The 27,109-nt window shown below is 38.5% G+C and overlaps 1 protein-coding gene across 2 annotated transcripts in view; it reads left to right on the top strand.

The window, feature by feature from the left end:
- The window catches only part of SLC4A4 (solute carrier family 4 member 4), a 355,627-nt gene that overhangs the window by 293,430 nt on the left and 35,088 nt on the right, over nt 1-27,109 (top strand). The window lies entirely within an intron of this gene.

Here is a 27,109-nt window from a genome sequence, read left to right on the forward strand (position 1 = left end):
AAGTTAGTAAGAATATGCAGTATTTCTCTTTCTGTGCCTGTCTTATTTCACTTAATATAATTTTCTCTAAGTTCTTATTGTAGAGATCTTTCACCCCCTTGGTTAAATTTATTAATAGGTATTTTTTTTTTTTGGTACCTAATGTAAATGGGCTTGCTTTCTTGATTTCATTTTTTTTTTTTTTGCTAGTTCATTGTTGAGGTATAAAAATGCTACAGAATTTTGTATATTGATTTTGTATCCTGAAACTTTACTGAATTTGTTTATCAGCTCTAAGAGTTTTTTGGTTGCATCTTTAGGTTTTTCTATATAAAGGATCATGTCATCTGCAAACAGGGACAGTTTGACTTTGTCCTTTCCAGTCTGCATGCCCTTTATTTCTTTCTCTTGCCTGATTGCTCTGGCTAGGAATTCCAGTACTATGTTAAATAGGAATGGTGAGAGTGGGCATCCTTGTCTTGTTCCTGTTCTTATTACCCATTCAGGATGATATTGGTGATCTGTTTTTCACATATGGCTTTTATTGTGTTGAGATAATTTCCTTCTATACCTAATATCCTAAGAGTCTTTATCATGAAGGATGTTGAATTTTGTCAAAAGCTTTTTCTGTATTTATTGAGAAGATCATATGATTTTTTGCCTTGATTTTGTTGATGTGGTATATCACATTTATTGATTTGTGTTTGTTGAACCATCCTTGAATCCCTGGGATGAATCCCACTTGATCATGATGTGTAATCTTTTTGGTATACTGTTGTCTGTTTGCTAATATTTTGTTGAGGATTTTTGCATCTATGTTTATCAAGGATATTGGCCTGTTGTTTTCTTTTTCTGTTGTATCTTTTGTTTTGATATTAGGGTGATGCTGACCTCATGGAATGAGTTTGGGAGAATGGCCTCTGTTTCAATTTTTTGGAGCAATTTGAAAAGAATTGGTATTAATTCTTCTTTAAAGGATTAGTAGAATTCATCAGTAAAGCCATCTGTTCCTGGGCATTTCTTTGTTGGAAGACTTCTGATGACTGCTTCAATCTCATTGCTCATTATCAGTCTGTTCAGGTTTTCTTTGTCTTCTTGGTTCAGTTGTGGTAGTTTGTATGTGTCTAGAAATTTATCCATTTCCTTCAGGTTTTCAAATTTGTTGGCATATTGCTGTTTATAGTAGTCTCTAATATTCTTTCTATTTGTGTGATATTGGTTGTAATGTCTCCTTTTTCATTTCTGATTTTTATTATTTGGATCTCTTCTCTTCTTTTTATATATAGTCTAGGTAATGGTTTGTCTGTTTTATTTAATTTCTCAACAGAACCAACTTTTTGTTCTGTTGATCTTTCGTATCGTTGTTTTTTCTGTTTATTCAGTTCTGTACTGATTTTAATTATTTCTTTCCATCTACTAATTTTTTGATTTTTGTGTTCTTGTTTTTCTAGTTCTTTGAGGTGTAAAGTTTGGTTATTTATTTGAAGTCTTTTTATTCTTTTGATGTAAGCATTTATTTCAATAAGCTTCCTTGTTAGTACTGCTTTTGCAGAATTCCATAGGTTTTGATATTATATGTTTTTATTTTTATTAATTTCAAGAAATTTTTTGATTTCCTGTTTAATTTCTTATTGGACCCATACATTGTTAAGGAATATGTTGTTTAATTTACATGTGTTTGTATGATTTCCAAAGTTTCCTTGTTATTGATTTCTAGTTTTAGTCTGCTGTGGTCTGAAAAGATACTTGAAATGACATCATTTTTTAAAAATTTGTTGAGACTTGATTTGTTGCATAACACATGGTTTATCCTGGAGAATGTTTCATGTGCTGATGAGAAGAATTTATATTCTGTAGTTGTTGAATGAAATGTTCTATAGATGTATGCCAAGTCCAATTGGTCTAAAGTTTAATTTAAATCTTGTATTTCTCTGTTGATTTGTTGCCTAAATGATCTGTCCAGTGTTGAGAGAAGGGTGTTCAGTTCCCCAACTATTACTGAATTGGGGTCTATCTTTCTCTTTGGGTCTAATAGTGTTTGCTTTATATATCTGGGTGCTCCAGTGTTGGGTGCATATATATTTATGATTGTCATAGCCTGTTGCTGGATAGGTCCCTTTATAATTAGATAATGACCTTGTCTTTTTTTATTTTTTGGCATAATGTTTATTTTGTCTGATATTACAATAGGTATTGCTGCTCATTTTTGGATTCCAGTTGTGTGGTATATCTTTTTCCATCCCATCCCTATTATTCTGTGGGAATCTTACAGGTGAGGTGCCTAGCTTTTTAGTCCGTTCAGCCCATCTGTGTCTTTTAAGTGGAGAATTCAATCCATTTATATTTAGGGTTGTTATTGAAAGTTATTGTCTTAATTCTGGCATTTTATTGATTTTCACATGATTATTTTAAATATTTTTCATTCATTTCTTTCCCTTTTATTGTTTGTCTTCAGTGTTTGTTGGTTTTTTGAAGTTGTAAGATATAGTTTCTTTCTCTTATTTACATATCTGCTCTACCAGTGGGTTTGATTTTTCTCATGTATTCATAGTGGTGATTATCATTTTTTGGATTCTAGATGCATGACTCCCTTGAGGATTTCTTTCAGGTCATGTGGTGGCGAACTCCCATGGTTTCTCTTTGGCTGGGAAATTTGCTATTTCTCCTTCATTTCTGAAGGATAGCCTTGCTGGGTATAGTTTCTTGACTGGCAGGTTTTTTTTACTTTTAGTACTTTGAGTATATCATCCCATTCTCTCAGCCTATAAAGTTTCTGATGGGGACTCCCTTATAGGTGACTTGGTGCTGTTCTCTTGGCGTGTTTAGCATTCTCTCTTTGTCTTTGGCTTTTGACAGTTTGACCATAATGTGTCTTAGAGAAGACCTTTTTTCATTTGAATCTGATTGGGGATATTTGAGCCTCTTGGATCTGGAAGTTCTAATCTCTCCCAGTAACTGGGATGTTTTCCACTATTATTTCATTGAATAGGCTTTCAATGCCTTTTTCTTTCTCCTCACCTTCTGGAACACCCATAATTCTGATGCTTGTATACTTAAGGTTGTCTGACAGCTCTTGTAGGTTTTCTTAATTTTTTAAAAAATTATTTTTCTATATTTTTTGTCCATCTTGGTTATTTCAAAAAGCCTGTCTTCCAGGTCAGAAATTCTTTTTTCTTGCTCTACCCTGTTGCTAAATTCTCAATTGTATTTTTTTATTTTGTTGAACTCCAAGTTCTACTACATTCATTTTTAAGCTACTCATCTCTTTATAAAGTTTCTCCAGATCCAGGACTTTTTAAAAAAAATTTCATTGCATCATCTCATTGACTTTCCTTAAGATTGTTGCTTGAAATTCCTCTTCAGCCATCTCATAGGTTTCCTGTTATTTGGGGAATGGTACTAGAGAATTATTGTATTCCTTTGGGGGTGCATATTTTCTTGTTTTTTCATATTTCTAGTATCCCTACATTGATGTCTGGGCATCTGGTTGAGCAGTTGCTTCTTTTAATACTCAGGAGTGGCTTTTGAGGACAGACTCCCTCCTGTAGATGTGTTTTCTATTGACCATTTGATAGAGTGTTTTGGTTTTGGTTTTGGGTAGACTCAGTTGTGTACTCTTTGTGTGGTTACTTTGACTGTATTCAACCTTGGAGTTGTCTGTGAGTGCCTCCATGGCCTAGACACTGGGGAACTCAGTAGTTTGTTGCTGAAGTTAGTGACATTAGGTTGAGTCATCAAGGTCATGGGCAAGATCTTGGGATCTTTGGAGAAGTGTCTGCATGCCCTGTCACTCCTTGTCTAAGGTGGGTGGCCTTGAGCAGCCTAGTTGTCACCCCAGCTAGTGTCCTGTGACCTGGATAGGTGTTCTTGGGTAGTCTGAAGTTCCTCAGCTTAAATGGATGACTCTGAATGGGAGTCCTGGGGGTTGGGATTAGTACTCTTAGGCTTTGATGGGGATAATAGGATGTTCATCTATAGTGGGTGACTCACTGGTGCTCTCTGGTGCTCTGGACAGAGACTTGTACACCCAGGGAAGACATTGAAGTAATCTATAGCTTCACTGTTGAAGCGGGTGATGCCCAGTGGGGTGACTGGATTTGTGTGTGTGGGGTCCTGTATTCTTAGGAGGGACACTGGAATGATTTGCAGCACCACTGTTGAAGTGGTGTACTTTGGGTGAGGTGGGACTCTTTCCCTACAAGATGGATGGTAAACCCTCTGTAGCTGTTCAGATGGAGTGGCCACTCTGGGCAAGGCCACTACAGCTGTGGACAGACCCTGCATTCCTAAAAGAATTACTGGGATACTATGGATCTCTTCAGCTGGGATAGACTGCTCTGCATGAGTTTGCTAGGGCTGTGGTTAGCTGTTGTGCCTCCAAGAGAGAGTCTGGATCCCTCTGAAGCCCCCATGTGGGGGCAGGCTGCCCTGAGTGGACTTACTGGTGCCATAGGTGTGTGTGTGTGCCTGAGGGAGGTGTGCAAGTCCTCCACTACCTCTCTGTGGTTGCATGAATTGCATGGGCGCCTCACCAAAGTTGATGTGGTTGCCGGCAGTGGCTAGCCACCCCAATTATGCAGTTTTCTGACTGTGTAAGGTGAGCACATAGACCCCCTCTATTGTGAGGGTGGCATCTTTGCTTCACTGGACTACCTGTTCCCAGGGTACAGTGCACTGTGTGGATATAGGTGTGGGCAACCTGGTGCAATGATGTGGCTACAGGGGAGTGAAACCACTGCTTAGGCCAGAATGAAATAGTCTCAGGTGTTGGGGCCAATCTCAAATCTGCTATCACTGCAGAAGCCTGTGGTCTGGGGGTGAGGTGGTTTAGCTTGTGTCCCTCTCCAGTTCAGTTCTATCACATGTGCTGGCTGGAGTTTCCAGTACCAGGCACATGGCCACAGAGGTTGCCCCTGAGAGAGACATATGGGTTCTCCTTCCCCTTCTCATTGCAGTAAGTATTGTATGGAAGTCTTGTCAACATAGTTGGGGTCACCAGCTGTGGGCACCGCACCTGAATAAGCTGCTGTCTGGGTCTGGAGGTTGCACACACTGACCCCCTCTATCCTGAAAGAGGCACTCTTACTTCACTGAACCATCTGTTCCCGGGTAGTAGGGTAGATGCCAAGGGCTGATCCCAATTCCAAGCTCACCATAGCAGTCTGGGGCCCAGGTAGTGGGAACAGCTCCACTCCCCAGGCCAGTGCTGTTGCGCATGACCCCAGCCGTTCCCAACACCAGTCGTAGAGTGCTAGGGTAGCACAATGTCCTCCATCGGTTGGGTAGAAAATCCACTTGCTGTGGTTAGAAACTCCTCCTGAATCTCCATCACTCTGGATTCGGAGATGGGGTAGTATTGGCTGAGATTTTTCCATTCTCTGTGACTATCCTGAGTTTCTGCATTCACCAATGTCTCCACTACTCCCTTGAACTCCCTCCTTATATTTTTCTGGTCTAAGTGCAGCTGTGCATTCGATGCATTCTTTGTTTTTGTGGGAGAGATGAGCAATGTCTCCTAGTTGGCCATCTTGCTCCTGTTTATTTTTTGACTGGGTTATTTGTTTTATTACTATTATATTTTTTGAGTTCCATAGTTTCTGGATATAAACCCTTATCAAATGTATGATTTGCATATATTCCCATTCTGTAGGCTCCTTTTTCAGTCTGTGGACTGCAATCATTTTTTGCTGTGTAGAGGCTTTTTAATTTGGTACAATCCCATTTGTCTATTTTTGCTTTTGTTGCCTGTGCTTTTGGGGTCATATCCAAAAAATAACAAACTACTGTTGAGAGGTAATGTTAGGTTATTTATTTGAGAATAACCATAGTCTTTGCCCAGACCAATGTCATAGAGCTTCCCCCCTCCCCCTCCCCTTGTTTTTTCCTAGTAGTTTTACAGATTCTGATCTTATATCTAAGTTTTTGATTCATTTGAGTTGATTTTTGTATATGATGTGAGATGAGGGTCTAATTTCATTCTTCTGCATTTGGATATCAAGTTTTCCAGCACCATTTGTTAAAAACACTGTCCTTTCTCTATTATGTGTTCTTGGCATCTTTGTCAAAAATCAGTTGACTATAAATGTATGGATTTATTTCTAAGTTTTCTATTCTGCTCCTTGGTCTATATATCTGTTTTTATGCCAGTACCATGGTGTTTTGATTACTATGGCTTTGTAGTAGACTTTGAAATTGGGTAGTGTGTTATCTCCAGCTTTGTTCTTTTTGCTCAGGATCATTTTGGCTATTTGGGGTCTTTTGTAGTTCCATATACATTTTAGGACCTACAATTTTTTCTATTTCTGTGAAAAATATTATTGGAATTTTGATAGGGGTTGCATTGAATCTGTAGATTGCTTTGTGTAGTATGGGCATTTTGACAATATTAATTTTTCCAGTCCATGAACACAGAGTATCTTTCCATTTATTTGTGCCATGTTTAATTTCTTTCATCAATTCTTTATAATATTACAGATGATTCACCTCCCTGGTTAAATTTATTCCTAAGTATTTTATTTTATTTTATTTTTTAAATTTTTATTGAATCAAAATTGATTATACATATTTTGGGGGTTCAACATTGAGATATGTTCACCAAATCAATATTTCTAGCCTATATATTGTTACAAATCATAATTATTCTTTATGCCACTTGACCAATCCCACCCCATCCTCCTTTCCCTCCCCCCTCCCCTCTAATCACCCTAGATTTCTTCTCTCCCTCTGAAAGAATAATGGTTACTCTGTTGATTTGCTGCCCAAATGATCTGTCCAATGCTGAGAGGTGTGATCAGTTCCCCCAATACTATCATAGAGCAGATGTCTCTTCTGTCACTATGAAATAGGCTCTGTGGAGACAGACATCTTCCTCCTTTCTTTATCTCTGCTGGTGACTCTCCTTGTGTCAACTCACTCCAATGGCTGGCGGACCATCTACGTGGTGGTTGTGGCATCTAGCTGCCTTTGCGGCAGCCATGCTTATCATGGTGGTTGAGGTGGGCCACCCACATGGAGGAGATATTTTTGGTCTGCTTCATGGTGCTAGCAGTGTGCCTGGTTGTGGAGAGTGTCCGATCCCTGGTTCCATTTCCCGTTTCCCAAGTAGGTCCTGAGGCACTGGCACAGTGTGCCTGGTTGTGGGAGAGGGTCTGGTCCCCTTCTCCAAGCCCTGGATCCCTGGCAGGGCCCCGAGGAGCTGGCAAGGTGTGCCTAGTTGTTGGAGGGGGATCCAGGCCCCTTCTCTATGCCCTGGGTCCCAGCATGGGCCCTGAGGTGCTGGCATGGTGTGCCTGGTTGTTTGAGGGGTGTCCAGTCACTTCTCCATGCCCTGGGTTCCAGGGCGGGCCTGATGCACTGGCACAGGGTGCCTGGTTGTGGGAGGGGGGTCTGGTCCTCAGCTCCATACCCCAGGTTCCTGGGTGGGCCCCAGGGCGCTGGCAAGGGGTACTTGGATGTGGGGGAGAGGTCTGATCCCCTTCTCCATACTCCGGGTCCTTGGACAGGGCCCTGATGTGCTGGCGCAGTGTGCCTAGCTGTAGGAGGGGAGTCCGGTCCACTTCTCCATACCCTGGGTCCTCGTGCAGGCCCTGAGGCACTGGTGTGGTATGCCTGCTTGTGGGCAGGGGGGTCTGGTACCGGGCTCCATTCCCTGGATGCCTGGGTGGGCCCAGGGCACTGGTGCATGGTGCCTGGTTGTGGGAGAGGGGTCCGGTCCCATTCTCCATGCCTCAGGTCCCTGGGTGGTCCCTGAGGCACAGGTGCTGTGTGCCTGGTTGTGGGAGGGGCATCCAATCCCCTTCTCCATGTGTTGGGCCCTTGGTCATGCCCTGAGGTGCTGGAGTGGTGTGCCTGGTTGTGGGAGGGAGGTCTGTTCCCCTTCTCCATGCCTCGGGCCCCCGGGCAGGGCCAAAGGCACTGTTACAGCATGCTTGGTTGTGGGAAGGGGGTCTGCTCCCTGGCTGCTAGCCCTGGGTCCCCAGGCCAGCCCCTAGGCATTGGTGGTGTGCCTGTATGTGGGAGTGGGGTCCGATTCCCAGCTCCAATCCTCTGGTTCCTGGATGGGACCCCGAGGTGCTGGTGGTACAAGTGGTTGTAGGCAGATGTCCTGCCCCCGGCTCCAAGCCTTGGTGGGCCCCAAGGCATTGCTGGTATGTCTGGGCCGGAACTATGTTTTTGACCTTTGCTTGCTTCTAACACGGGGGAACTTCCTGTGGGAACCAGTACTTGAACTGTGTGGTTGAGGTAAATTGCTGCTTTGCTGCTGTTTCCCTAGGGAAGACTTTTTGTGCAGTTCAGGGTTTAGTGGTTGACCTTATAGGGACTTCTAGCTCTCTAGATACTCAGTGCACCTGGATTGTGTAGAAACTCTGATATGGGCCTGAGTTTTTTCATCACACTGCACCCCATGCAATTCTGCATTCCTAACCAATCTCCTCTGAGTGTTCCTGCGCTCATTGTGGAGCAGATCGGCTGTCCTTGCTGTGAACCAGTGTTGTCCCAGTGGGCCGATCTCCCCCACTGCCCATGCTCCAAACACTTCCCATGGGACGGGCCCATGCCAATCCCTTGTGATGACTCACCATCCTCTGAATGGCTCCCCTTTTTCACCTGTTCTGGCTCCTTGCTCCTGCGTGGGTCCATGGGAACCCTATTAGTGGTCTTGCTGTCTAGGGGGCCACCAAAGTCCTCTTCTCCCTTTCCACCTCCAAGTAACTCCATCTAAAGGACACAGCTGCAGCTTCTGCTGGCTCCTGCTCCATGTGCTCCAGCATTAAAGCAGCTGCAACCCGAAACGCTCAGAGCAGTTTTTTCTTTCTCTTATCGTGGTTTCTCCCGCCTTCATGAGTTCCATAGGTCTCTCCTCCTCTTCACCAGAGCTCCAGCGGCCCCAACTTGGCTAATGTTACATTTTTATAGTTGTAAATCGATTGATTTGTGGGAGAGAGTGATACTGGAGACCATCTATTCTGCCATCTTGAGCGGAACTCCTCCCTAAGTATTTTATTTTTTGTAGCTATTGTAAATGGGACTGTTTTCTGGATTTATTTTTCAGATAGTTCATTGTCAATGTATAGAAACACTACTGATATTTGTATGTTGACTTTATTTCCTGCGACTTTACTGAATTTGTTTATTAGTTCTAATAGTTATTTGGTGAGTCTTTAGGATTTTCTGTGTATGTAAGATCATGATATCTGCAAGCAGACAATATAAATTCTTTCCTATTTGGATGCTTTTTATTTACTTCTTTTGCTTAATTCTTTGGCTAAGACTTCCAGTATTAAATTGAATAGAAATGGTGAGATTGGGCATCCTTGTCTTGTTCCTGATCTTAGAGGAAAAACTTTCAACTTTTCACCATTGAGTATGATGTTAGCTGTGGGGTTGTCATATATGGCTTTTATTGTACTGAAGTACATTCCTTCTATACTTAATTTGATGAGAGTTTTCATCATTAAAAGATCTTGAATTTTGTCAAATGCTTTTCCTATATCCTATTGAAATGATCATACAGTTTTTGTCCTTCATTCTATTAATATAGTGTATCACATTTATTGATTTATGACCATCCTTGCATCCTAGGGATAAATCTCTCTTGATTATGGTGTATAATCCTTTTAATTTACTGTGAAATTTGGTTTGCTAGTATTTTGCTTATGATTTTTTTAACCTATGTTCATCAGGGATATTAGCCTATAATTTCCTTTTCTTTTGTTTTTGTCTGGCTCTGGTATCAGGGTAATGCTGGCCTTATAAAATGAGTTTGAAAATACAGGTATTCCTTTTTCTTCAATTTTTTGGAAAAGTTTGAGAAACTTTATTAATTATTGAAATGTTTGGTAGAAACTGTATGAATTCTTTAAACATTTGGTAGAATTCAGCAGTGAAGTCTGAGTCCTAGGATTTTTTTTTTTTGATAGGAGACTTTTTATTACTGATTCAATCTCCTTACTCATTACTGGTCTGTTCAGATGTTCTATTTCTTTGTGATTCAGTCCTGGTATATTGTATGTGTCTAGGAATTTATCTGTTTCTTTTAATTTATCTAATTAGTAGTTGTATAATTTTTCATAGTAGTCTTTTATGATCTTTTGTTTTTCTGTGGTATGAGTTTTTATGTCTCCTTTCATTTCTGAATTTGTTTCAATTTTCTCTTTTTTTTTCTTAGTCTAGCTAAAGGTTTGTTTTTGTCTATCTTTTCCAAAATATATCTTAGTTTTATTGCTTTTCTATCTTTTTTTTAGTCTCTATTTCATTTATCTTTATTATTTCATTTCTTCAGCTTTGTGCTTGGTTTGTTTTTCTTCTTATAGTTTTTGAGGTGTAATGTTAGGTTATATGAGGTCTCTCTTCTTTTTTGATGTGGGTGTTTATTGCTATAATCTTCCCTCTTAAAACTGCTTTTGCTGCATCCTATATGTTTTGGTATATTGTGTTTCTGTTTTCATTTATCTCAGGATATTTTTTAATTTTCCTTTTAATTTCTTCATTGACCAGTTAGTTTGTTCAGGAGCATGTTGTTAAATTTCCATGTATTTGTGAATTTTCTGCAATTCCTCATGTTAATGATTTCTAGTTTAATACCATTGTGGTCAGAAAAGATACTTGATATGATTTCAGTCTTCTTATATTTGTTAAAACTTATTTGTGGCCTATCATATTATTTATTCTGGAGAATGTCTTAGGTGTACTTGAGAAGACTGTATTCTGCTGCTGTTGGATGGAATGTCCTGTATAAATCTGTTTGGTCCATTTGGTCTAAAGTGTAGTTCAAGTCCAATATTTCTTTTATTGATATCCTGTCAACTGTTGAAAGTGGGATATTGAAGCTCCTTAGCAAAATTATATTACAGTCTATCTCTCTCTTCAGATCTGTTAATATTTGCTTTACATATGTAAGTGCTCCAATGTTAGGGGCATGTATATTTATAATTATTATAGCTTCTTGAGAACAGTGCTGGGGGTGTTAACTGAATTGATCCTTATATCATTATATAATGACCTTCTTTGTCTTGTTTTACTGCTTTTGATTAAAAGTCTATTCTATATGATTTAAGTGTAGATTCTCCTGCTCTCTTTTGATTTCCAATTGCACGGAATATCTTTTTCCATTCTTTCACATTCAGTCTATTTGTGTTCTTAAAGGTAAGGTGAGTTTCTTTTAAGCAGCATATGATTGGGTCTTGTTTTTTAAAAATCCATTCAGCCACTCTGCATCTTTTTATTGGAGAATTTAATGTATTTACATTCAAGGTAATTACTGATAGGTAAGAACTTATTACTGCCATTTAGTTCATTGTCTTCTGGTTAATTTGTAGATCCTTTGCTTCTCTCTTTTACCATCTTCTTTTGTGATTAAATGATTTTCCCTAGTGGTATGCTTTGATTCCTTACTTTTAATCCTTTGTGTATTTATTATAGGTTTTTGCTTTGTGGTTATCATGAGTTTTACACAGACCATCTTATAGTTATAACAGGATATTTTAATCTGATAACAACTTACCTTGGATTACATAATATAACTACACTTTTAATCATGTACTCCCTACCCCCCATTTGTGTTTTGAGTGTCATGAGTTATATCTTCTTTATGTTGTATATCCCTTAAAAATTATTGTGGCTATTATCCTTTTTTAATACTTTTGTCTTTTAACCTTTATAATAAAGATAAACTAACTTATACACCACTATTATGATATTACAGTTTTCTGAATTTGTGTACTTACTTTTACTAGTGAGTTTTATACTTTCATATGTTTTTCTGTTACTAATAAGCATTTTGTATTTGAGCTTGCAGAACCTCTTTAGCATTTCTGGTAAGACAGTTCTGGTGGTGATGAACTCACGTGACTTTTGTTTGTCTGGGAAAGTTTTTAATCTTTCCTTCATTTCTGAAGGACAACTTTGTTAGGTGCAGTATTCTTGGTTGGCAGTAATTTTTCTTCAGCAGTTTAAATATTTCATCCCACTCTCTCCTGGGCTGTAATGTTTCCCATGAGAAATTTGCTGGTAGCCTTATTGTAACTCCCTTATGTGTGATTTATTTCTTTTCTTGCTGATTTTTGATAGTTTGATCATAATATGTCTTGGTATATTTTTGGGGGGTTGGGGGGACGTGGTTTGAATCTACCTGTATCTGTATCGTTATATCTTTTACCAGATTTGGTATGTTTTCTGCTATTATTTCTTTAAATAAACTTTCTACTCCTTTTTGTCTCTTTTCTCTTTCTTAAATTCCTATAACTCAAATATTGGCTCCTTTGAGGCTGTTGCATAAATCCAGTAAGCTTACTTTAATACTTATCATTGTTTTTTTCTTTTTTTCCCCACTGAATGTATATTTTAATAGACCTGTCTGCAGGTTCACATATTTCTTCTTCTACTTTATCAATTCTGCTTTTAATATTCTCTATTGCATTTTAAATTTTATTCATTGTATTTTTCAGCTCCAGAATTATTTGTTTTATTTATATATAAAAATATAACATAACATATGTATAAACATAACAATATATAAATATATAAATTTTTTAATAATTTATTTTATTATGTATATATTTTATATATATTTTTTCAACTTCTATTACAGTTCTCATATTGGTCATTTATTGTTTTCCTGATTTCATTGACTTGTTTCTCTGTATTTTACTTAAGTCTGTTGAGCTTCCTTAATACAACTATTTTGAACTTTTTGTCAGGCTGTTTATAGATCTTTATTTCTTTAGGGTTGGATACTAGTGCTTTATTTTGTTCCTTTGGTGGGGCTATCTTTCTCTGATTATTCTTCATCTTCGGGCTGTACAATGGTGCCTGCACATTTGAAGAAGTAGAGGCTTATTCTAGTCTTTGCAGGCTGGATTTGTCTGGGAAAACCTTTCACCAGTCAGTTCATCCAGAGATTCTAGGCAGGCTGTTTGGCAGGGCCCACAGGCATGAATGATGCCTAGGGCAGGCTGTCCTCGTTTCTGGGTCAGCAAGTGGTTGGCCAGTCGCCCAGGTCCTTGGGATTTGGCCTGGGACCTGGGTCCTCAAGGGTAGACTTTGAGCTTTTGCGGTGCCTGGCCTTAAGTCTGGGTTCACAGTGCTTATCTGGAGCTGGGGTGGGCCTTGAGCCTGAGTGTCCAAGGGCTGGCAAGGCACTGAGGTGGGTCCAGTGCCTGGATCCACTGGGAGAAGCCTACAGCCTGAGTCTACAGGGGTTGCCTAGCACTGGGATGCTTCTGGAACCTGAGTTCTGGAACCTGGAACCTGGAACCTGTGGAGATGGGCCTGGATCCTGGGCCAAAGGTGGATGGTCTAGAGTCTGGGCCTGCAGAGATGCTCCTAGAGCCTTGGTGCACAGGGGTCAGTCCTGCTCCAGGGTCTCCTGGGGTGAACCTGGACCCTGCATCTGCTGGGGCCAGCCTGGAACCTGGTCCATTGGAAGCTGGTTCTATAGGTACCAGCCTGGAGCCTGGGTCTGGCTTGGTGGTGTTGTAGGCATGGAGCCTAGGGCCAGGGGGCCAGTCTGGAACCTGGGATTCTGGGTGCTGGCCAGAAGCCTGGAGTTATTACAGGGGCTGGTCTGGTTCCTGGGGACATGGGAACCAGCCTGGAAGCTGAGTATGTGAATGCTGACCTGGAGATTAGGTCCACAATGTCTGGTGGGGGTCCTGGGACCATGGGGGCCAGTTTGGAACCTAGATCCCCAGGGGTGGTCCTGGAGGCTGGGTCTGTGGGGGCCAACCAGTGGTGGATTCTTTTGGAATGGTCCTGGACCCTGGGTCTGTTGAAGTGTGGGGCTTCAGGGTTCAGCCTGGAGGGTGCAGCCACAGGGACCAGCCTGGCACTGGGTAGTCCTGAGCCTATGTGCATTGGCCAGCCTAGTGCTTGAGTCCAGGGATGATAACCTGGAACTGGGTGGGCCTGAAGTGTGGGGCTGTGTGGACTGTCCTGTCTCTGGGCTGGTTTGGAACCTGGGGCAGGCCTAGAGCCTCTATCATTTTAAATTCTTATGCGGACATCACCAGCAATAGCTCCCAAATTGACGATAGCTCTTCAGACTTAAAGAAATCCTCCCCTTATAAGAACCTAAGTAGGTACTTTCTCAGTCATTGATGAATACTGCTGAGAAAGTCATTAGAATGTGAAAATAGAGTAATGATAGCATTATAGTTACAATTCCTGTTAAGTAGATTCTCAGCATAATTTAGAATTGTATATATCAAATCATAAAATAAACAGAGGCATGTGTGATTTCTAAGGTTCAATATTTGTGTAGGTTTTCAGTCTGTCATCTCCCCTTATACACCTACTCACTTTACATTTACAGCTAAATAATAATACATATATAAATATGCATACATACACAAATGAATAACAAGAACACCATGTTTCTCTCTCATTTGCCAAAATATGTTTTAATTTAAGTTGTCTTTTGGAGGGATGGTTTCTATAGGTAGGAGCAGATAGTTGTAGATTCTTATACTTACAAATTATATTTTATAATTAAAACTTATGTATTTAAACACTGTAAATAAGACTATCTTTTAGTGCTGTAAAAATAAGCAGGGCTAAAAGATTAGTTTCAGTTCCTCACTCACACCAACAATTCACATCAAACCTCTAAAAACTCAAAATGCTAATACTGAATGACAGTGCCCTTATCATAGAAAATGCCCTATTCTCCTTTAGCTTACGCACTCTTTTCTCTTTTGTCCTCTCATTTCTAAACATTTGTATGAGTTGTTACTCAGTTAAGAGTGTAAACTGCTTGAAAACTATTATACTTCTATTTCATTCCTCATATCAACCAACACAAGGTTGGATTCAGACTAGGTACTCAATACTTGTTGACTGGTGGAAACTGGTCAAGTAGTGGCAAATGCTTCATTTTGTGGGAAAGCACAGGTGTAGGAACCCAGGAGCTGTAGATTCTAGTGCCAGCACTGCCGTTAACTTAACAGTGTGCCCTTTGATAGCTAACTGCACCTTTTAGTTCCCTCACCTATAATGGGAGAACTCAGCTAGATGACAGTTAACATCCTTTTAAGCTCTAGTACTTTTGTAATTTTAAAGAGAATTTTCTGGTCTATTTCCTAAATAAAATAAATTGTCTATATTATACTAGTGCTTATAGAAATGATCAAGTCTTACAAATTTCCAGAAGTTAATTATTATCTCCATCTTTAGGATAGGTCTGCTTTTGCAGTTGCTACCAATCTCTCTCTGTGGATATTCACAATTTTCATGGGGCAAATTCAAAATATGGTTTACTTTTCACAATCAAACTTACTCATCTCCATATATTTCTTACCTCAGCTGATAACATCACCTATCCTTACAGCTACCCAGGATCAAAGTCTTAAAATCATATTTGATATATGAGTCAGGGTTCCGGCAAGAGGAAAATGATATGTTCAAATTAGGACAATTTTAGGAGTTTAAGAAAGACATTATTTACAAAGGTGAGTGAGGTTAGGATGTAGAGAAACCACAGGAGCGAGTGTGGGGTGCCAGTGCTAGTAAAAGTGGGGTTATTACTATCCCAGGTCCAAAGGATGTGGAAAGGGAGTGGTTGCTAGAACCTGGAAGGAGAGACAAGTGTAGAGCTGCCTTGAGAGGTGATGTGACCTTGGGTTGAGGGATTTAGCCAGCCTGAGGCCTCCTAACAGGGACACAGCTATGGGAATAAGTACTCTGATCTCACCCTCTCCCTCTGATGGCCTGCTCTGGCTGCCACTGGCCAAACCCAGCTGGAAACTAGAAAGCAAGGGAACCCATTGTAGACCACACAGGTTAGCCTCCCAAGACAGAGAGCATGGATGAGACAGGTAGAGAATGGATCTGGTGTGACAAATGAAGATATCCATCACATATGCCACTCCATGTTTTTCTGTATCAAGTTAAACCTTTCATAGTCACCTTAATTATTCTGTTATAGTCTTTCTCCTTCACACTTACATTTAAATTCCCCTAATTCTGGCCCTCATTCATTACCTTTGCCTAGATCAAGGTCAGTGACCCACTCTTTTTCCATCATTCATGGAGCCACTAGCAATTCATCAGTATGAGTACTTAAGATGAAACAGTTAGGCTTTGCTAGCCTGTCTATCAGGTATTTAATTTGTATATCAGGGCCTACAGAGCCCTAACACTCGGTGGAACATGGGTAGAATGCCAGTACTCCATTAACTGTCTTTTTTGTGTTTCCTGCTCTTTTTAGTGGGAGGTATTAGTCTGTTATTCCACATTGTGACTGGTATGTTACATTAGCCTCAAGTCTTTAGTCAAAGTCTTTCAGCATCAAAACTTCCAGTAAGGACATCACAGCGTAATGTGTGATCTTCTATGACAGATGGCTTCGAGGCATTAACATGAAGTGTTCTTCCAGAGTCCTGTACCAAGAAATGATCACAGGCTGGACCACTGATGCCATCACTGCATATGTGGTGGCAAAATGAAAACAGTAGCCTAAAAATAGAGCAGGATTGTGATTAGGAGAAATCAGAGCGCCAAGGAACCCTATAATTTAGGCAAATTATTGATAATTTGTATAGTTACAGTCAGTGGGTCTGGTTGATATATGTAATGGGCATGAGAAAGCCTTTCTTAATGAACTGTTCAATTTCCTCATAAATTCTAACCCTCACATGAATCGATGTAATTATAAGATTATTTTAAAGTTTATCTCCTGGTTGTTATTGTCATTTAAATAAAGAAAATCACTAGATTCCATGTAACATCAATAGCTGTAATATACTCTATGCTGTATTTAGGTGATGCAGAATGTTCTTTGGTATCCTTAGAAAAATATTCTATACCCTATTAGTAGTATATTCATTCAATATTGAACAAAATATTATCATGACTCTAATGTGTACCTGATTCAAAGCTAGGTGGGTGGTAAGGATACAAAGACAACACAAGTAATTCATGGACCTGGCCCATAGTAGGAACTTAATATATACTTGGTGAATAAGTTAGATTTTTGAGTTTTCAAAGGAGAGTAACTCATTTTGATCTTTCTGTCATATTAATGCTTGTTATCTACCATGAGATCACACTTTGGTGCCTTTTTGTGACCTAAGTAAGTTGATAGTAGTCTTTGAGGAACTGGCTTTATGAACAAAAAAAAAAGTGTAGGGCTTCAAGAATTTTAATGAAAGCATAATGAGCATTTTAGTTAGGTGATGCATTTAGTTTTTATGTAAAACACAGGAAAGTCTAGAATTCCACAGCTCAGTATACTTTTAGAACCATGGTTCTTGGTTGACATTTTGGCCTGTGACCATCCTATTAAAGTTGGATGTGTTTAGTTTATAAACTCTCTTTACAAGAATAAGGGGACATCCTCAATCTCTTTTCTTTTTTTCTCAGAAACTTTCTTAGTGAATGGTAAAAACTGTCAGACTAAAATGAATAGTGTATTAAAAATGAGTAAGAAATAATGGGCAGTATTCTGTGTCACATTCTAGCTAGTAATACTGGTTGACATTTGTCTGGTTCTTATAGAAATATCAGACATCATACCACTGAAACTCACTCAAAAAATGACTTTGCTGTCACTGAAGAAGAATCAGATTTTCAAATCTTATGGTATTTTGTACTAAGGAAAGTCATTTTTAAAGTCAAATTTGTTACTAATCCAACTTTTTTTTAGATTTTATTTTATTTCTCAATATACATTGTAGTTGATTTTCATGCCCTTTTACCCATTTGTCTCCATCCCCTCCCCTCCCCCCACATCATATCTGTTCACTTAAAAAATTCAAGGAATTTTTGTGATTGTTGTGTCTTCTTTCCCCCACTTTGTTTGTGGTTTATTTACTTATTTTTAGCTCCCACAAATAAGTGAGAACATGTATTTCTCTTTCTGTGCCTGACTTATTTCACTTAATGTAATTTTCTCTAAGTCCATCCATGTTGTTGCAAATGGCAGTATTTCATTCTTTTTTATAGCAGAGTAGTATTCCATTGTGTAGATATACCACAGTTTCCTTATCCACTCATCTGATGATGGACATTTGGGCTGGTTCCAGCTCTTGGCTATTGTAAATAGTGCTGCAATAAACATTGGAGTACAAGTATCCCTTTGGCATGATGATTTCCATTCCTCTGGGTATATTCCCAGCAGCGTAATAGCTGGGTCATATGGTAGATCTATTTGTAATTCTTTGAGGAAACTCCATACCATTTTCCTGAAAGTCTGCACCATTTTGCAGCCCCACCAACAGTGTATGAGAGTTCCTTTTTCTCCTCAACCTCTCCAGCATTTATTATTCTCAGTCTTTTGGATATTAGCCATCCTAACTGAAGTGAGATGGTATCTCAAAGTGGTCTCGATTTGCATTTCCTGGATGCTGAGTGAAGTTGAGCGTTTGTTCATGTGCCTGTTGGCCATTTGTATATCTTCCTTTGAGAAATGCCTATTCAGCTCCTTTGCTACATCATACCACTGAAACTCATTCAAAAAATGACTTTGCTGTCACTGAAGAAGAATCAGATTTTCAAGTTCTTGTGGTATTTGTACTAAGGAAAGTCATTTTTAAGTCAAATTTGTTACTAATCCAAAATTTTTAAAATATTTATTTTGGTAAGAATGACAAAGGGATATTATTTATAAATTCAACTTAGTCTGTTAAACATTTAACAAAGACTACAGATACTTCAGCTCTTATAGATATATGACAAAAAAAAAAAAAAAAGTACAGTCAAACTGAACTGAGCCCTAAGAAAAATAAGGTTGGGAGCACTTATTAACCAAAATATCTTGAGAGAGCTTTTAATGGTGGTATAGAAGCAGTCTATGGATAGAAGTAGTAATTTTGATGATGGTATCCTGTTTGCTGTAAACACTTTCAGCTTATATGTCTATCATAGAAAAGTCAATAGCACTGAAATCCATGTACTAACACAAAATGGTCTCCTATCCCATTTCCAGGTTGCCTTAATTTATACATATGACTTACTAATTATTCTTTTTAACTTTTATTCTTGTACCTTAAGATAAATTATAAAACCACTTTCCTTTTTAGGCCCCATGAACATGTCTGTTCTGACATTTATAATGGTTTATTTGAGTTATATCCAAGAAGATTGTAGTAGAGGGTCAAGGAATTTGATAATTGGATCTTAATCAATGAATTTTGTGTTAGGACTTTGAACACCATCTATTCTAAGATGGCCTCTTAATTTCTGACAAGTAGTCATCATCACACTGCTTGAATGCTTCCTGGAAGAGGAACTTAGTATCCCACAGACATTCTTGACAGAAACACAAATCTGCCTTCCCACAGTCTTTCCATGGGGTCTGCTCTCGCCATCTGGAGCTACACAGAACAAGTTTTCTCTTTCCTATGATAGACTTCATCTATTTGAAGACAGACTCTCCCACAGCATCTTGAGGACTACCATCATTTTTCTTGCACAGTGCTTTCTGGATCCCCATTCCTCTGGTTATCCCTCTCTAGGTCAGCTCCAGATTTTCAGTTTCAACTTAGAAGATAGTGACCAGATTGGGGCACAGTGTTTCCCATGTGGTTTGATCATTTGCTTCTAGCACACACTCACTGGGTTCCTTGTTCTACTGCCCAGTTTGGAGACAGGATGGAAAAGAGGTCTGTTTGTGATTGCCACAGTTTCCTCAGCATCCCTGCATGACAGCTTTACCAGGCCTACTCCCCTTCCAGGAGACTTCCACTGGCAGGCTGCAAGCCCCACCCAGATGCATTGTCCAGTCCACTCCCTTCTTTGCTCTCCAAATCTCTCTGACTTGGAACTTATAGCATCAAAGTCCTAAAGTCTACATCAGATTTTCCTTCTGTTGAATTCTGATTATAGTGGATATTATTGAATCAAAGTACAGAGAATTATGTTTATTGCTATAAGTAATATTAACATTTATTTCTTTCACAGCATTTTGTAGTATTGGCTCCTAGGGGGATCAAATTTCAAAATTCTCATGGTGTTTTGTACATTTTTGTGATTGCCAAAAGGCACATATTGGTCTGGCATACTTTCTTTTCATCTAAAATAAATGCTTTTCTACACTGTTCTTTAGCATTTTCCAAGCACCATGATCATTAAGGGGATTGACATTATGAATTAGTATTTATTGAGAGCCCACAGGGTGCCTGCTGCTGTACTTGTCTCTTTGTAACAGCTCCATCCATTGAGAACTGATCTGCAGGCTCAGGGCCCTTTCCCCCCAGTTAATTTAGGAGCAGCTGCAGTCCTTGCAAAGTGAAAACCAAATGTCCTCTGGGGCTTCAGAGGAACCAAATTCATTTTTTTCCCCTGTAAATTAACTAGCTTCTCACTGTTGGTGCCTCTATGATTACGACTGTCTCAATAATTAATACAGTATCATCTTTCATGAAGAATATGTTTGTAATAGATTTATTAGGTTGTTTTTGCCCAGGAACTAGAGAACAGCATATGGTTATTTGAATTTCTTTTCCCAACCACTTAATTTCTTCTTTGCTTTGGTAGTTTAAATATTTAAGCTGGTTGCTTCCTATTTGATTAATTGAGATATATTCTGATTAATTCTACAGAGGACAGAAGTATTTTTCTCTCCTCCATTTTTGTAATTAAAAATTAGTAAATGAAAGAGCCCAAAATCAATCTGATGTAAAAGGGGCATTACAGTCTTAATTGAGACATGCTTCTCCTTTTCTCTTTTATAAGTTGAGAGAGGAATTATCATATGTTGTAGCACATTCATCTACCATTAAAAAAAAAACTTTAATGCCAAGTCTTGCTATCTATGAATTATATTCATTTGTGTTCTCTTAGATTATGATTATTTATGTTCCTAGCATATTGAAATTTGAGACTGAAGAGACTTAGTATTTGATCTGGATGGACACCAATGAGTTATGGTGTTTGTCCATGCTAGGTTTGAGGCCTCTGAATCCACAGGATTGGGCATGAAATCTTGCGAGAGCAGGTTTTCTTATGAAAACTTTGGCACTTCTCCTTTTAATTATTACCAGTAACTGCTAGTGGAGAATTGCGAACTGTGAGTTTCTAATTTGATTTCTTTATAGATATATTGACCTACACAAAAACATGTTGTTTTTGGAGTTTCTTAAAGAAATCAAGTTTGATGAAATGAAAGGTAAAACAATGAAAGGAAATCATATGCTTTTCTTTTTCTAATGTGTTTGGAAATGTGAGAAGGGCCCAAAGAGAGTAATTCTTATCTCCTTAAAATTTGACTCAAAGCAGACCCCAGAGTGTATCTAGTATGCTGTATGTACTCATGGCTTGACATCTTTAGGGCACTTCTTAATTCTGTTCTGTCAGTTTTGCATAGTTCAAATTAAAGTTTAATTTTATTATAGAATAAGACCTGGACAGACTGTTAAAATAGCACCCCTACCTGCCTTCTCTAATTAGAGGATTTAGAGTTGAATACAGATGTTGCCTGGGAAAAATTAATTTCCTTGACTATGAAGTTTAAACTGGATGCAAAATCTTAGAATGTCTTAATAATAAACACTCTCCAGGAGCAACTTCTGCTGTAACTGAACTGTATTATATAATTTAAGGGGAAGGAAGGGAAATAGAAGTGAGTGTATCATACAGAACATATTACCCTGACTGTGATTTTTAATGAGGTTAGCAACATTAATAGGGTAGTGCTTTTTTCTACATAAATTTTAAAAACTGCAGTTCTGACATTTATTAGCATTTGTCTTTTTAGCTGCTTTTGTACTTAGAGTGTAATAGTGCCACACTTGACAAGACTACCATTGCCTAGGGTTTCTTCCAAAATCAATATACATATATACCTCACACATATATATACAAAATATATAATATACATCATATAATATATGATACATATCGTGTGTATATATATTTCTATTTATTTAATTAGTTATTTGTTTCCTGTTTTGTCAAATTACCACAAACACGATGGCTTACAACAAGAAAAATTTAGATCTGAGAGGTCAAGTCTGGAGGTCAAAACTGAGATCTGGAGGTCATGTCTGAAATGGGTCTCACTGAGCTAAAATCAAGGTGTGAGCAGCACTGCATTCCTTCTGGAGGCTCTGGGGTAGAATGCATTTCCTCCCTTATCCACCTTCTGGAGATTGTCCGAATTCCTTGGCTCATCGCCCCTTCCTTCAACATCAAAGCCAATAGTGGCTGGTCAAGTCTTTCTCACACTTCATTATGCTAACAGTGACTCTCTTGCCTCCCTCTTTCACTTATAAGTACCCTTATGATTACATTGGGCCCACCCAGATAATCCAGGATAATCTCTCCAACCTGTAGGTCAGCTAATTAGCAACCTTAATTCTATCTGCAACCTTAATTCTTCCTTGCCATGTAACATTACATATTCACATATACTGGAAATTAGAACACAAACATCTTTGCGGTGCATTTTACTTCATTCTGCCTGCTACATTATCTGACCTAAATTTTAGCATGATTCTTCTGGGTGCACATTGACTGGAGGAGAGCAAGTGTAGAAGCAGAGAGAGACCATATAGGAAGCTAATATAGGAAACCATAGGAGATAAGGTTGGGGGCTTAGACAGTCTGGCAATAGCAGTGGAAGTGGTAAGAGATGGCATGATCCTAGATGCATTTTCCAGATAATTTTCTGACCTGTTAGATGTAGGCTATGAGAGAAAGAGAAGAGTCAAGTGGATTTCAAAGTTTTTGTCCTAAGCAATGGAGAAAATTAAGCTGCCATTAATTAAGATGGAGAAAACTACTGAAAGAGAAGGTTTAGGGTATCAGTGTTGGGGCAGGCTGGATGGGGAAGGGGAGCCAGAAGGAGATTAAGCACTTAGTTTTGACATGTTAAGCTTGAGATGACAATAAGAACTCCAAGTGAAGGTGTCAGGTAGTTAGATAGATGATTCTGGAATTTAGAGGAGTGGTCTGGCCTGGTGATATACATTTTTTATTCTTCAGCATGTGGACGGTATTTTAAAGCATGAGACTAAATGATGTCACTTATGGTGAGAGTATAGATAGAGGAAAGAGACCAAAGTCTGAACTCTGGGATGCTCCAACCTGAAGAGTTTGGAGGAGCTGAGGAGAAACCAGCAGAAACAGCTGAGAGTAGCTAGTAAAGTAAAATGAAAACCAGATTTACTAGATGATTTCCAGAATATCTGCAGAATATCAGCGTATTCCTAAATTAGAACATAACTGGTATATTCCAGCAAGTACTTTTGAAAAATGACACTGGCTGGCTGGACTATTACCACGCAAATATAGTGCTATCAGAATTTACACTGTATTCATTGGTAGTTTGGTGTTTATTCTCTATCCATATAATATTTGGTGTTTGAAGTTTAATGAGATACTTTAGAGAATATAGTCCCCCGGTATTCATGGGAGATTTGTTCCAGGACCCTGGATATCAAAGTACATGGATGCTCGAGTTCCTTATATAAAATAGTGCAGTATTTTCACGTAACCTACACCTATCCTTTTGTGTATACTTTAAATCATCTCTAGATTACTTATAACACCTAATACAATGTAAGTGCTATTTAATTAGTTGTTAACCCTGTGTTGTTTAGGGAATAATGTCAAAGAAAAGTTTGTACATGTTCACTACAGACACAACCATCCATTTTTCCCCCTGAATATTTGCAATCTATGGTTGGTTGAATCCACAGATGTAGAACCCATAGGTACAAAGGGCCAACTGTACATATTGCTGCCATCCATAGAGGGCGGTATATTTATGTAAGATCTGTCTTAAATATGAGAGTTCAGAATGGAGCAAGGAATTCACTTGCTTCATTAAGTTACAGAATTTATAATTTTAGGAGATATGACAATTTTATATTTTTTTGAATATCCTTGGTGGTGACAGATTGCCTTCCCTTTGAGTATGGATTTAACTTTTAAAAATATCCATTATATTATTGAGTAGAGTGAAAATTAGTAAATCAATATAACATTCTAGAGGGTAATTTGGCATTATATACCAAAAGCCTTAAATTTTTTAATACATATTGGCATAATAATTCTGCTTACACAAAAGTATTGTAAGGAAAGTCTTTAGATAGATATGTACAATGATTTTTTTGTGATATTGTTTATTATATTATAGTGAAAAGCTGGAAGCAGTCTAAAAACAGTAGAGTATTAGAAAAATGGATTTTGGGATATACATTCAGCATAATACTATGGAATTATTATGCTTACTATTATAGAAAATATCAAATGAGTTAGAAAAAGTGAAAAAAACGAGCTATCAAACAGTATGTGAAAAACTATATTTACACATAAATGGACATACATGTATACAAAAGAAGGATATATTTACAAATGTTAAAATTTATTCCTAGGTAGTGGAATTGAAAAACATTTTTTTGTTCATCTATTTTTTTCTAAATGTTCTGCAATGAACAAATATTAATTTTAAAACAAGAAAAATAAAAATAAATTTCAAAGAGGATGGAATCATGGGTCCTTCAGACATATATATTAATGGTTAATGTGGGTAGTCAAACAGTCTTTGCTCAGTAATAAAATTAGAAAAGGAATTTAAAAATTATTTGTCACAATAGTACTGCCATTGAAATAAATGAATAGTTTTTCAAAGAGAATAATTAGAAAGACAATACTGATTTAGTTAAAAAGAGAATAATTTGAAAGACAATACTGATTTAGATTTAAAAGTTCTGGGATTTTGGGGGGGATGTGGAGGTATATTTTAAATTGAGATATAATTTACATAGTATAACATACAGATAATAAGTATGCAGTTCAATAAATTTTGACAAATATTTACACTTGTTTAACTACCATCCGAATCAAAATATAGTTGGTATATTTTTATGAAAAAAGTTCATTGTTTTCTTTAGATATTGTCACTACTTAAATAATTTCTTAAAGCCATTTAGAGATTTCAGTGTACTTTGTTTTTGTTGGTACTTGAGACCATGTGCCTTGCTCTCACTATCTCATGGAGTGTATGTGGCCAATCAGGAGCACCACATGTGGCCCTCAGTGATGACGTCCTGTTTGCCATGTTGGTTTTGCAGGGTGTTCAATTTACTGAAGGCTGAGAATGACTTCCCTCCCAACTAAAAAAGCAGCATTTCCCAGGTGCCTGGTAGTGATGCCAGTCAAGCAGGTCTGTCCTCTGGCAGGGCCAGAGGTGTTGGTTCTATGTGAATTTCTACAAGGAATCGCAGATTGGATTCATTTGCTACCCTCTATTTCCCTTCTCTTGTTTATTAAACAAAACAAAACACAACAAAAAGGAGGAAAGCTGTCTGTCTTTTAGATAACTGTTTTTTTCCTTTTGAACAACTTATGGGATATTGGAGTTGTGAGCATGTTGGATTTTCTGAGTGAGAATTGGGAGGGTGATAAATAAGATCTAGCTTCTTTTTTACCTCTGCGGTGACCTTTGGTCCTTCAATGATTTATGACCTACTGGACAAGAGGGATGGTTGTAACGTCCTAACATATTCCTAAAACTGCTTCGCATGACCATCTTTTGCCAGACCATCCTGAACTGCATGTGTCAACACTACTTGCACAAAACCTAAGAAATGAGAGCTTCCTCCAGTATTGAGCCTCTGGGAAACATTCTTTTTCTGCAGTAATTCCAGATACTTCCAACTAAATTAGCTCTGAGTGGCAGTTCCACATTATTATTGGGCTTTTATTTCTTGTTTCTTGGAGTTGAAGCTTCCTTTCATAGACCTCCTGACAGTATATCTTTTAGTTATTCCAGGAGTCTCTACAGTCAAGAGGCCTTTTGGAACTTGAAATAACGATTGTTAACTTATTTTAGGGGAGTTTATTATATTCTAGGCATGTGAAGCAATTTCATGGCTTATTTTATCTAAATCTTATAGCAAACCAATGAAGTAGAGATTATTTTGGCTATGTTTGCAGATGAAGTAATCGAAGCTAAGAATGGATAAATAATGGTGCTGGAATTCCAGCCCACATAATCTGACTGTAGTAACTATGTTCATAACCCCTGTACTATATCTTCTTTCCAAATTGATCCCTGCTATCTGTTTGTTCTTAAAATTATTGTCCACAATTGGTATATTAACTTGCCGTGAAAAGTTCCCATAGCTGGCCTAGTCTTCCTTGGTATGTACTTCTTAAGAAAGCAAAAACCAGTAAAATCCAGCCCTCCAAGAGGGAAGGGCACTGGTGACCAAAAGGACCATGTTTGATCCTACTGCTAGTTAGCACCCAAGGCTCCTGACACCAGGTAATGGCCAAGAATTGAGCACTGTAGCATACTCATGCCACCAAGAAATTTTCATTCTTCAGTTTCTACTGAGTATGTGGCTGCAGTAGTCCCATGAGACCCTCTGTCTTGAGAACTGCACATCCACTCAGTCCAATCACTGATCTCTCCTCCTTCATCTAGCAACACCGGAAACTGATTGCTCACCCTGAGATAGTATGATAGCCTCTGAATTGACCCCAATTTTATTGTACATAACTTGGCTGTGAGCTTCATGAGGAAATGGATCGTGTCTGTTTTATTCACTGTGATATCCTTAGCACCAAGCGAAGGGTCAGGGACTGAGTAGATTTTTCTTAATGCTCAAATTATGCACTATCATGTGTACCCATCGTATGGGAAACTCAGGTGTGTGTGCTCTAGTAATGCTTTTAGGCCCTTGTTAGTGCCATTAGAGAGTACAGAGCAACCTCCAAGCAACTAAATCGTCCTATGCCCTTACAGACTCATTAATGGCCATTTTATACCCACTTCATGGGGAACATCTGGGTTTAATGCTACATCCCATACAGCCCAGACTTAGGAATTTGGAGAGTTATCAAATAATGGTGACCACACTTAAGAAGTAGTGGAGAAGAGATGCTCCACGTACAGGAGACTTTGAGCACTAGCTCGGAGTGAGAAATATATTTTTCAGCAAAGCAAGTACAACATCACGTTTCCGTCTTCCGTCACTTGACATTAATCTGAGGTCTTGATATTTACCTCACTCAGTGGACTGGAATTTGTAGCCCATTCCCCTCTAGATTCTTGGTGTTTTCAGGTTACCTTGTAGTATATATCTTACTGTATACTCACAGTGCTACCTCCCAAATAACGAACAGAACTCTATGTCTTTGTGCAGATTTTTACAATATGCGCTCAGATTCCATTCTTATCTAG

The sequence above is a fragment of the Cynocephalus volans genome, chromosome 9, assembly GCF_027409185.1.
Source record: "Cynocephalus volans isolate mCynVol1 chromosome 9, mCynVol1.pri, whole genome shotgun sequence".
Taxonomy (NCBI): domain Eukaryota; kingdom Metazoa; phylum Chordata; class Mammalia; order Dermoptera; family Cynocephalidae; genus Cynocephalus; species Cynocephalus volans.